The sequence below is a fragment of the Muscardinus avellanarius genome (assembly GCF_963383645.1).
Source record: "Muscardinus avellanarius genome assembly, chromosome: 3".
NCBI lineage: Eukaryota > Metazoa > Chordata > Mammalia > Rodentia > Gliridae > Muscardinus > Muscardinus avellanarius.
Window position 1 is genome coordinate 69,545,665 of NC_137788.1, and position 13,771 is coordinate 69,559,435.

Sequence of the window (13,771 nt, forward strand, 5' to 3'; positions counted from 1 at the left end):
CTAACCATGATCAGCTAACCTAAGTTTATCTAAGCTACCTATGAGAGAATGGATGCTACAAAGGGTGCATCAACAACAACAACAAAAATTCCTACTTAGGTAAATCTGATTGGGTTCTTTAGAAAAAAAGATTTTTCAAATTGAATTTCTTTGCAATGAAATGTTCTTAAAATCATGTTATTAATATTTTCTTCACATAATCTACTCTTAAATTAGATAATATTAAAATTCTAAAATATTAGCCTTTAAAACTTCAAGTGAGTCAGGCATGGTGGCTGGGCAGGGGTGTAGCTTGGAGGTCGAATGCCCCTGGGTTCCATCCCCAGACCTGCAAAAAAACAAACAAGCAAAACCACTAGAAATATTTTAGGCATTTCTTACAGATTTGTAATGCTAGTAAAGTCCCATTACAGAAATATAGTCAAATTTATCTTAGGTTAGATTATGTAGTATATATGTTTGCGTAAATGAATTTTCCTTCTGAAATTACCTTTTTATTGCATCTTTATGTAGGATGACATGACTTTTGGTACCTAGAAGTTACTGTTGGATTCATTCCTGGCTGGTGGAATTAATTTTCTGACATCTTTGGGAACAATAGGAAACTAGGTAGGTAGCAGGATGGAAGTTGGGTGTTGCCAAAGCCAAGTAGAAGGAAATGACCTACTTAAAGCTAATGTGAAGAAAAGAATATAAAAAATGAGGTTGAATGAAGAGGAGAAAGGTTGATACTAAGGATCTAATTCAGAACTTGAGACATTTATGAAATCCAGAAATCTCACTTTCTCTTCTGTGCTTAAATGTACTTGATGGCTAGGCATTGTGATGCACTCTTGTAATCCCAGCATTCGGGAGGCTGAAACAGGAGGATTGTGGTTTGCGGACAGCCTTAGCTACTTAGGTCCTTTGCAACTCAGTGAGACCCTGTTTCAAAATAAAGAATAAAAAAAAAATAGGGCTGGGAGTGTAGCTCGGAGGTAGAAATCCTCTGAGTTCCTTCCCCAGTATTGCCCCCCCAAAGAAAAAAATATATATACACATACACATACATATATATACATATATACTTGATGATATTTCTATAACTTGAAATCATCAATTTTTAACAGAGAAATAATCAGAACATTTAACAAATGTTTATTGAATATTTTATTTGAGCTTTAGAATTCTATTTTATAGAGCCTGATAAAATAATATGTTGAGCCAGGCACTGTGGTACTGTGGTGCATGCTTGTAACCCTAGTAGTTGAGAGGCTGAGACAGGAGGATCATACAGTTTGAAGCCAACTTCAACTATTTAGTGAGGCTCTCAGAAATGTAAGACCCTGTTTCCAAATAAAATATAAAATATGTCTGGGAGTATAGCCCAGAGGTAGAAAGCCCCTGGATTCCATTCCCAATACCACATACACACATAATAATATTTTCATATTTTGATGACATGCAACTGTTTAGAAAAATGATAATTCACATTTTAAAAGTTATAAAATTAATATAATAAAGTAAGAATATACAAATTTTCTTTTCACAATAGTGCCATGTTGCAACTTCACAGAGCTACAATGCTAGCAAAGTCAGTGTCTTAAAACTGAAACATAAAACTATACAGGAAATGTTTAAACAATACAGCTGGAGTGCTGGATTTTTTAATCTACCATGTCAGCCAAGCTTGAAGCAAGAAAAGCTCAATATACTCAAATCACATGGAAGTCGTATCTGCAGATATTACGTATAACTAGTACTTTCATATTCTGATTTTCATTGTTTCATGGACAGGCTAGTTCATGTAGAGAGGTCATGAAAATTAAATTTTTATTTAAAAACAAATCATAATGCCTTTTGTTCATTGGTATGAGTATACTCACTGGTATAGAAAAATCACATAATTTAATGTGGATGGCATCAGGATGAAATATCAGTGTAAACTTGTTGAGGTAACAGTAGCCTTTTCAGTATTAAGACCCAAATAATTGTCAGAAAAGCAAAAGCTTCAATTCTAGTTTCTTTGGATTTCTAAAGTGCATCATATTATGAAAACTACATATATGAACTTTCTCTCGCTCATACATGTGTACATGCTTTTGAGATTGAAAGTGCAGTGCAAAAGGGTGAATACCTAGAATAAAAATCCAGAATGAAGTGGACATTTGAGATAGTCTTTTATATTTTTCTCAATCTCTACTCCAATGAGTAAGAACTCTTAATAGAATAAAGAGCTCTTCTGGTTTGGTCTCTTCCTTCCATCTATGTATTATAGTATTATATCTCATTCCTCATCAAACTGTCAACTTGAATATTGACAAATGGAGAAGGTTCTATCATGTGGCTGCTGGAGTTAGGAGTGGGGTCATAATTCAGATGTCATGCTTCACTTTGGATCAGTGCATAACTTTCTTTTCGACCTAACAAACAAATAACAATTCTAGATCAGAAAGATCAAGATCATATCCAAACACTTAAAATGGATAGATTTCCTTTTCCTTTTACATAAGAGGAAATTCCAGTACCCCACCTCTTCCTCAGAAAGTATATGACCTGTTCCTCATGTCCCAGGATTTGGAGAGGAGCTGGAAAGCAGAACAAATATGATAATGGTGTTTTATATGTCCAAATTAATATCCTTATCAACCTAATAACCCATCAAAGAAGATCTGAATTCATCTCCTTAGAGTCCAAATCAGGCTATTTGTTTATAATGAATCCCAAACTCCAAGTGACAATGACCAAACAGAATACACTTTTGTTCACTTATCTAAGCAAAGTGTGTGTGTGTGTGTGTGTGTGTGTGTGTGTGTGTTTATGTGTGTTTGTAGTGGTTTTGACTCTTTAGCTTTTAGTATAAAAATAATACTTGTCTATGCTTGAGAGAATGTGAAGAAGTAGGAACTCTAATACATTGCTGGTGGGCTTGGAAGTTAGTGCAACCACTTTGGAAAACAGTATGAAGAATTCTCAGAAGAATGGGAATGAACATACCATATGATCCAGCAATATTATTTCTGGGTATCTACTCAAAAGAATAGAAATCAAACAACCAAACTAATGCATGTGTCTCTATGTTCACAGCCGCACAATCCACAATTGCCAAACTATGGAACCAGGCAAGATGTTCATCAACAGATGAATAGATAATAAAACTGTGGTATATGTACACAATAAAATTTTACTCAGCCATAAGGAAGAACAAAATTATGTCATTTATAGGAAAATGGATGCGACTGGAGAACATAATGCTAAATGAAATTGGTCAGTCACAAAAAAGTAAAAAATTGGATGCTCTCCCTAATATGCAGAAGCTAGGAAGAAAAAGGGTCATAGGAAAAACTATAGACAAAGTAGGAGAAACCTTAGAGGAGCAAAAAAGGCGACCTAACTGATGGATGCGGCAGGGGGAATAGGGAATTTTTCTAATGTATATGATGTACAATCACAAATATATTTAAGTCAATCACTAAGTTAAACATGAGAAGGAGGGAGGGGGAGGAGTGGGGTGGGCATTGGATGAGGGCTAATTGAATGATGTGTACATGTGGCCTCTACCATCTTGTACCCCACTAAGATGTATGACTACAATGCACCAATAAACTAAATAAATAAATAATAAATACCCACAGTGTTAATCCAAGATGATCTCCTCAACTACAGTTGTTTCTAAATACTTGGTTAGCTTGGTCTAAATGGGGTGATAATTAAATAAACCTGAGTCTTTATTTTGGGTTACTCTTTCCTCTACATAAATAATGTTTCATCCTAATATCAGCATAACCAAAAGAATAGCAACTTTTTGCTTCATGTTAAAAACTTTTCATTCCTTCAAAACAAACCATCATGACCACAGTAATAAAAACTAACTACCCTAAGGGCAATTCAAGGAGCAAAAAGCAGATGTCTTTGATAGAGATTCTAAAAATTTAAGCCAATTAAAATCAGAAGTTTGAACATGATTCTTAGATTACCAGGAATTTTACATCTAAAAAGCAAAAAATGTGTAAGTGAAACCCATGGCAAATACAGTTCGCATGCAGAAAACCTTAGTGTTTATCTAATCTGGTTGGCAAACACTCTCAAAAGTCTTATGTGTGTTAGACACAAGGGTAACAACTGGAAGGCATAGTAGTACCCTGTGCCAAAGCCTGACCTGAGAGGGTATTGACGCTACTAAGAAACTATTTTCCAACTTTTCCTCTTCCCTCTCTCTTTCTGATTCTACTATGATTAAACAATTCCAAACTCTACTCCATGAAGCTGCTTTACCAATCAAAACTGTTGTTTTCTTCAAATTATTTAAGTCAACTCCATGAGAATTATGTCAAATTTTGTAATTTGAATTTGAGACATGTGATTTCATGTTCTATGAACATTAATAGAAACATGTTTTCTAATGTCCTTAACCTTTTATACCTTTCTTCCTGTTAGGTACCCAAAGATGGTGTACTCGGTATTTAAGAGCAAGTTTTATGGAGTAAGGCTACATGGTCCAAACCAATTTCTGCCATTGACATAATGAACCTTGATTTCGCTGGGCATGGTGGCGCAAGCTTGTAATCCCGGTGCTTGGGAGGCAGAGACAGGAGGATCACGCAGGTTCGAAGTCAGCCGCGCTGGCTTAAGAGACCCTGTTTCCAAATTAAAAAATAACAACAACAACAAAAAAAATAGGTCTGGGAGTGTAGCCCAGAGGTAGAAGGGCTTCCAGGAACCCTAGTACCACCAAAAAAAAAAAAAAAAAAAAAACCAAAAACCTTGATTTCCTGTTTCTTTTGTATAGATTCAATTACATTTGTAGTTCTGAGTGCACAGCACATAATCACTTTAGAAAATAGTGTATGCTGTAGCAAACATGTTAATCAACTATAAGTACATACTAAGTATTTGCACCAAAAGGGAATTAGACTTTTTCATTCCCTGTATCTCTTTCCTGTCTATCCAAAATTTAAACATCATTCCAGAACATCTAGTAATTGTGTAATTAGATGTAAGCTTTCTCTTGTTCTACTTCTACAATACTTAATATTCACTTTCTGAAATATACTTACTGCCTTGTTAATGCTATTTTCATGCTAAGTCAATTAAATGTTGGGGTCAAACTGTCTATTTTTGAATCTTTAAAACCTCATTCACTGTAGGTATTGTGAAACTTTGACTTTATATTACTCTGAAAAAATATTAGAATTACTAGTGCTATATGTCACATACTGATCACATTTATAGGCTTTATTGAAACAGACCTTGTAGATTTAAGGTTTTGTTTTCTATAGCTCAACCAAAGAGAACACATTGTTCTAATCATGGCCCTAAGTTGTTAAAAAAGCGTAGGATGGCCGGGCGTGGTGGCGCACGCTTGTAATCCCTGCTCTTGGGAGGCGGAGACAGGACGATCTCGCAGGTTCGAAGCCAGCTGCTCCTGGAGGTAGAAGGACTTCCAGGAACCCCAGTACCACCAAAAAAAAAAAAAAAAAAAAAAAAAAAAAAAAATGTGTAGGGTGAAACTCTTATAATATACTTTAGTTTTAGCTTCATAACTTATATGAAAAATACTATTTGGAATTTCTCTATGCTGTTGCCAGTGAGCATCAACTACCTGAGAACATTTAATGAACTGACAATGAATTACTGAGGTATAGTTCTAGAGCATTTCTGTGGAGAAGCTGATGAATGACTCAGCCCACCAAAATACAGCCTTCTTCCCGCAGTCTAAAAAAGACTACTTAATGATAACTGGTGACCTGAATTTATTAAGTAATTTAAGTACATATTTAAGGGCTAGATACTAAGATGACTATCTTTTTCCTTGATGTAATATTTATAATGGCCAACTTTTCTTTCTAAAAGTTGATATAAGCTCGTCAGGATAGGAGCCTCTAGGAATACTGTAATATCCACCCTATGCTCAGTGTGACATTAAGATGAATGGGAGAGTGACCAACAGAAGTAAAACAGAAGAATCACAATTTGGCAGATGACTCTTTCTTGAGGTTTAAACATGAGGCTAAGGATTAGTACTAACAAAGCTTTTATGACATTCACCTGGGTTTGTATATTATCAGAGACATGGTAGGAAAATTGAAAAAAAAAAGCTTTTATTTTTATTTATTTTTATTTTTTTCATTTTTTATTTTTTGGTGGTACTGGGGTTGCTGGAAGCCCTTCTACCTCTGAGCTACACTCCCAGACCTATTTTTTTTTTATATTTTTATTTGGAAACAGGGTCTCTTAAGCCAGCATGGCTGGCTTTGAACCAGTGCGATCCTCCTGTCTCCGCCTCCCAAGTGTGGGGATTACCAGGGTGCTCCACCACGCAGGGCAAAAAAGCTTATTTTGTAGTCTATTCACTTTACAAGTTTCAGACATAGTCTTTTGTTCTATGTTGAACTCATATATTTTGTGTGTGGCTACTATCCAATTACTCCACTCATTTCTTTTCTTAATATATTTTAAAGCACCCACATCATTTTTAACAATAGGTACTAGAAGTACAGTGACTATTGAGATGAGGACTTTGCCTTCCGACTTGGCAACAGAATTAATTTTAATTAATTAAATAAAGATAGGATTGATTTTAATACTCTGAAATAGCCTAAATCCTAGTTCCAAAGTACCTATACTTTTCATTCATCCATAAACTTAATGATTCTTGCTTTGTGGGTGAGATTTATATTTCTGTAGATATTGCTTTGGCCTTTAGCTCCAGATATCACAAATATTACCTAGAGATTCTTAGAATTGAGATTGCATTTTGTCATATCACCTTTCTATGTTAATAGTGTTTTAACTCTGTAGCTTTGAAAATAAATAACATGTAAAGCTTTAAGATCATCTCAAACTCAATATAATGCCAGGAGAAATGTATACTCTATTAAGATTTGAATATTAAATATCTCAAGATGGACTTGTGGGAATGAGGTCTCGAGGTACTCATACTGCAGCTTTGAAAGTGGCATGATTAGGCTCAACTTTATGGAGAGGAGGGACTCCTCCTTTGACAAGAGGAGCTGTTTGAGTACAGGAACTTATTTTTGAAGTGTCTCTTAATAGCCTTCTGACTGTACTGCTAAAATTCCTCAAAGGCATTAAAACCCTAGTTTTAAAAAAACAAACATGGAGAAAATATTTCTATAAATATTTTTCAAAAGCATCCTGGAAGGTATTGTGATGATGTAATTACTTCTTGGTAGCCACAGATCTGGCCAAATCCCTTATATGTGTGATTCAATCAATAGCTTTGCTTAAACAAAACCATCTCTTAGCCCAGAAGATTAAAAAGAAAAATGATACCCCAACAACAGGAAGCAGAAAAATAAAAAATGGCTGAGCTATTTTAAAGGGAAGTCCAAAGAGCACCCAGCCTTATTGACCACTAAGTCAAAACAACTGTCTAAAAACCAAAACATAACTCATACAAAATAATCATGTCAGGTACATCGCTGTGTAGTATAGTATAAAGAGCGTCATTTTGGAGTAGAACAGAATCTGATTCAAATCATTGCTTCACTACTGGTTCTACATAGACTATACTTTGCTTACAGATTTAGTTTCCTCAGTGATAAACTTAGAAAATAGCAAAAGTTCATATCATATATTTATCACAGCCTCAAATGCACTTGAGCAACAAATATATTCCCTACCTGCCAATAAATAAAACAACTATATAAACAAATTATAAAAGAGACTCTACCAAGTAGAATACATTTTCTAATGATATAATTTTACTGTTTTTGAAAAAATGGAATTAAAATTCTCACAGTTAAATTGGGAAAGCAGTCTTTTATTTTTAACTTTGTTCAAGATTGGACTTGGGGCAGCAACATGGTGCTCAGTTCTTTTTCCCACTGCAATAAGCATACCTCTAAATCTGTCCTGGTGGTCAAGAATTGGTTCTTGACTCCCAAGAGTGAGTAATCTTTTCCCAGCTGTGACTATATAAGCCAACAACACTGAGAAATAGGAAATTCCTTCAATTATTAAATTATATCTAAGAGCTCCCAAGTTTCTATTTTCAACTACTATGAATCCCTCGTGGATGCAGAAAGAGCATCCAGGTTAAATATAGCTGTCTCTATAAAGAGCTCACCTGAAGAATTGAACACATTGTGGTTAATGGTGACCCTCCCTGCCTTTTGCTATTGAGTGTGAATTTCAGTGAAACTTCATATCCAGTAAGCTCTCCCTTGGGAAATCAGTTCTGGACATTGGAACTCTGCCCTTAGCTAGATGGGGCCATCTTCACAGATAACACTCCAGCAAGGCTCTCCCCATGGTGACCCCTATTTCATATAGTTGAGCTATGTCCCTGATTGTCCAGTCTAGAGAAGAAAAGAGTGGGAAATATTTATTATATTAGAAAAAAGTATACATCTGTGCATCTTGTCAGGTAATTTTTATAGGAAATCTTTTTAAAAGGCTTTATCACAGATAAACAGATATTACACAAACTTACAGTTGTCCTCCTGTGTCCATACGTTCTGCATTTGTAGATGCAGCCAACATCAGATCTATCTAAAATACTGGAAGATAAAAAGTGCATCAATACTGAATATGTACACATTTTTTCATGTCATCATTTCCCAAAGAATATAATATTGCATCTATTTATATATAATTCATGCTGTATTAGGTATTATGTGATCTAGAGATGATTCACAATAGAGAGGGATGTGCATAGGTTATAAGCAAATACTGTAATATAAGGAACTTGAGCATTACTGGTTTGGTATATAGGGATTCCTAAAATCCATTGCAGACACTCAGGGACAAATGTAAATAAATTCACTTTTGTCAATTAAAAAAATTACATTTGTCAATTAGAATAGATTCTGAAACTATAGCATGAGTTTCGGGGTTGGAGAATCATTATTAGGATCTTCAAGACCTTAAGTATTTATATATCATATACTCTGTGCCAGATACTAAATATAAAAAGTACCTTACATAAATTACTTTCTAAATTTTATTTGGTAGGAGAGATGGAACCTAGGAACATTCTACCACCAAGCAATAGCCCAGCACTTTTACATGTAAATTTTAAATTTTGAAACAGTCTAGCTAAGTTGACAAAGTTGGCCTTGAATCTGTGATTGTATCTCAGCCTCCCAAGTACTAGGATTGAAGGTATGTGCCAACATGTTTGGCCACAAGTTTTTTAGAACTTCTTTGAAACATTCTGAAGTGGATACTATCAGTTGCATCATTTTACCAATGAAGGGTGACCTAAAACAGAGAACTAAAGTCATTCTCTCAAGGCTGTCAACTAACAGAAAATATGCCTGCAATCCTTAAGAAATCTGATAAGAACCTGAGAAGCCTTTCTGTAGGCCTAGCAGTGCCTATCAGTTGTGTTATAATTGTGAAGGAGATTATGAATAGAGGTTTGGGGGCTCAGGGAAGACTTTTAGAAGTAAAGAGGGAAAATAAATTGGAAAGGGAGTAGATCCAAGTGCTTTCAGAAAACACTAATGAAGGGAAAATAGCTTACAATATGACAAATCAGGTACAGGAGAGTTTTAGTCAGCTCCAAAGACTCCACATTCTTTCCAAGTCTGACATCCAGGATATGGTTCCAAATTAACCTGTTATGTATAGCTCTGAGTATGATAAAGGTGAAAGCTATGGCCTAGCAATGGTCCACAATCCTAAAGTGACCTGTTTCTATTTTATTTTTTTGTGTTACCTTATAAAATATACTTGCAAAGATCTAAAATCTTACTTGTTAAAACCTTAAAAAATACTTCTAGGTATCTACTTAAGATCTTAAGCATTCTGTTATCTTGTTTTAGATTCCATTTATGGAATACCTAAACCAATGTCAATTTTGAGTTTTACTTTATTTTCTAGGATAGGAATTATATATTTTTATTTCCATTTGAAGATTGGAGTTCAATTTTGCTCTTATTAACTAATTTCATTTTTGTTTCTAGGTAGGACTTTGCATTGATATATATATATATATATATATATATAGTCTTTGCTTTTCAAAAATATATACATATATTTGCTTTCTATTGATGTTTATAGCTTTTGGTATTGCTTAGAAATTTTTATTTTTTAGAAGACAAATCATGGTAATTGAAACTGGAAGGTTGTTTGGGGGTTTCATTGAGAAATGTACTCCAGCTCATTCAAATACTACAAAAAAACCAGAATTTAAAATAGTTTACTTTTAATTTGATTCATATTTTGAAGAAATTGTCTTAATAATGAATATATATTTATTTTATTGTCCTATGCACATATTTTATATTAGAATTGGCTTCTCATTTCAAATCTTTGTTATCCAACCAAATGCGTGGTATCTGAACATGACATCCTGTCACGTTGATATACCATTGAAACAAACAACATGTCATCATAAACCCTTGCAAAAGCAGGCCAACTCACCTCTACAATGAAATACTATAGATTCTTAATGCTTTTCTGGTTGTCATGTGAAAATTATATACGTGAAGAAAATTAGTGCTGTGTTTTAGATGTAATCACCAAAGTTCGGATGTTAGAAATTTGGCAAAAAACCAGTGTTAAGAGGGGGTATCCTTAAGAAATTATAAGATCAGAAGAAAAGGGCTTTGCATATATGAATGTGTTAATGTTTTGATCTTGGGAACTGGTTTGTTATAAAAATTAATATCCTCCTTTCTTTGTTTCTTTCCATATGTTGACACCCAAAAAGGCCCTAGACAGGTTGATGCCTTCTACTTTGGACTTCTCTGCCTCCAGAATCATGGGCTAAATTATTTTTTGTTTAGTCTACATTTCCTGATTCATGGAATTCTGTTATAGAAGTACATAACATATTCAGACATTTTATCTTAATTTTTTTGTTTATCAATGCTATATTTCTTTAAAATTTGTCAAATAACTTGTTCTCCAAATTTGGCACTTCATTGTAGTTAGAAAATTATTATTAAATAGCAGATTTCCATATAAATTTGCTATATTTAATTCAAGTTGCTATGGGGCATCATAAGTTAGTTTATGCCTGGTAATGACTAGGCTGATCACCTTGGAAGCCTAACAAAGAAGGTGGAAAGAAACTTGACCTATAAGAGAATGTCCAGAACATTTCTGTCAGGATGAGTAAATTCAATCTAAGTTTTTGTATTTTAACTCATTAACTCAAACAATAACAGTAGTGGATACTTTTTAGGTTTCAGGCACTGCACTAACAAAGTGCTAAAACAAATACCTTTTCTGCCTACAGAACTTATAACCTGGCCTACTATATTTCTGGCTCATAATATTTCTGGGCTTCCTAAAACTTTTATATATACTGTGCTAGAGCTCATTAAAGGAATAAAAATGTCATGGATAATATTAAGATATGAGTGGAAAGCTAAGATTTGAGTAGAAACACAATGTTCCAATGCATATTCCAGAAGACTCCATAATCCTAAAATCAAAATTGATTATAATTACTAGGGTTTTATGTTAGGAGCATTGGATAGTATTTTAGAATGGTAGTAATAATAAATTGATATAGAATAATATTTAAAAATAACAATATTCTTGATATTTTTAGATAGGTTCCTGCATGTATAGAAAGAGAGTCATAAGTAGGTAAGTACATGGAATCTGGCACCAAACTGCCAGATTTTCAGACTGCCGTTTGGTTATCAATCTTGCTTTACCAATTTCTAGCTGTGTAATATTAGTCTATTCCTCAGTTTCCTTATTTATAAAATGGGGATTATGATAACATTCTTCTCAAAGTGTTGCTGGAATCATGCAATAATATCTGTAATGCCCCCAAAACAGAAAATACTATAAAATTTTTTCATGACTGATCTCTCCCTGAAAAACTCAGAAAGTAAGGCATGATTTGTGCCTAGTGATAGAAGCACTCATCTTGGTGAAATCAGAAGAAAAATGAGTATCTAGAAGCTTCTCTTCATTTTACTCAAGGTCTTAAAAAGCAAGAGAGAAATAGGAAAGTACAAAGGTTCTTTTACAATAATTCCTATTGCTGTAGTTTAGAGCAATGCTTTGCCCATGAGTTAATACGGTTTAAATATATCCCCTACATCTCATATATTAAAGTCATATAACAGTACTTGGAGGTGAGGTCTTTGAAGGTAATTAGAATTAATTAAGATTGTGAGGACGTGGTTCCCTGATTGCATTTTAGTGGACTAATCAGGAAAGAGAACTGAGCAAGCTTGCTCTGTCTCTCCATGTGATGCCCCAACCACCTTGGGACTCTGCAGAGTCCTCACCAGCAAGAAGGCTCTTGCCAGAAGCAGATGCTCAATCAGGCACTTCCCATCCTCCAGCACTATATGAAACTAACTTCTTTCTCTATAGATTGCCCAGTCTAAGGTATTTAGTGGTAGGAGCAGTGACAGAAAAGATACTAAAGAGTAGCAAATAAATATAGCAAATAAATATAGTGTAATTAATTTACAGTAGTGGTCCTCAGTTAGAGGTACAATTTCCTAGAGGGCCTTTGTGAAATGTGTTTGGACCATTTGGCCTTGACAAGCACAGCTCTGCTGTTCTTTAGTGGGCAGATGCTCTGAAGTTGCATGGAAAAGTCCTATATGATTACTGAATCTATTATTCTACATGACTTTCTAATGCTCTATTGAGCATCTATGGAAGTGAAAGCACTGCATATAAATAAATGAGCCAAATAAAATTAAGTATGTTAGTATCTGGCTCTCACATACATGGATTTTTCTAGAAATGAAAAAAAGGGAAATCGAGGAAAATTGTACTTTAAGACTTTTACCAGAAGTTGCACATTTCTTAAAATCATAACACCAATGACATTGTGTTTCTCTGGTTTTGAGGCAATGATGCAAAATTAATTTACATTGGTATTCATAGCATTCAATTACAAAAGCAAGCGTATGCCTACTTCGTTATGGTTACTAGCACAGTCATGTCTAAACATTTACATATAATTTACATACTGAATATAATGTTAATAATTTACTTTCATATTAGAGTTAAAGAATTACATATATAAGAATACATATATATACCAAATATACATATATATATATATATATAAGCTTATATGTATACTTTAAAAACCTTTTTTATAATTTCTGTGAATTTCATGTTAGACCTAAAGTGGCATTGTGAAAATATTGTATTAAGAGGTATAGAGTCTAATGGAATTGAGAAGCAAAGGCCTGGAATGTTGTACCCAAATAAATTGTCTGAATATTAAATGTTTCTAGAAATAGTTTTGCAGCATAATTTGTTAATGCTCCTTGTTCCAAAGTGTTTTGTGTGTGGGCACATCTATCTGTATGGGTATCTAATGATAAACTATCAGTAAGAAAATCAAGGGCCTTAATGTGTTAGCTTAATGTTTTGTATTACCTTTTAGTTCAAGATCTATTAATACAAATTACGAGGGTTATCTACTGATTCATCTCTTTAAGAATTTTAAGAATATTACTAGGCATATGTTTGTCGTTTGTTAACTAGTTTTAGTAGACAACAAAATGATGAAAGACTTAAATGACCTGGTTCATAATAAGAAACTTCAATGTAGGTTTTTCAAAACCTTGTCTTTGAGTTTGACTTATAAAAACAATAAAAAGTTACTATCCTTTGGCTCTCTTCATTGTCATGTTTTTACGAACTGCAAAAGTTCTGAATGTAAATCTTTGCAGAGATATGGAAAACTCTACACTTGCATTTATATTTTCAATTCTGATAATAGTTTCATAAACAAAAACAATAAAGCCAACCATAGAATGTTATGAAGCAATCATTACAGAACTGTGGAAAATTGATTATATAGAACATCAAAACATTTTAGAAT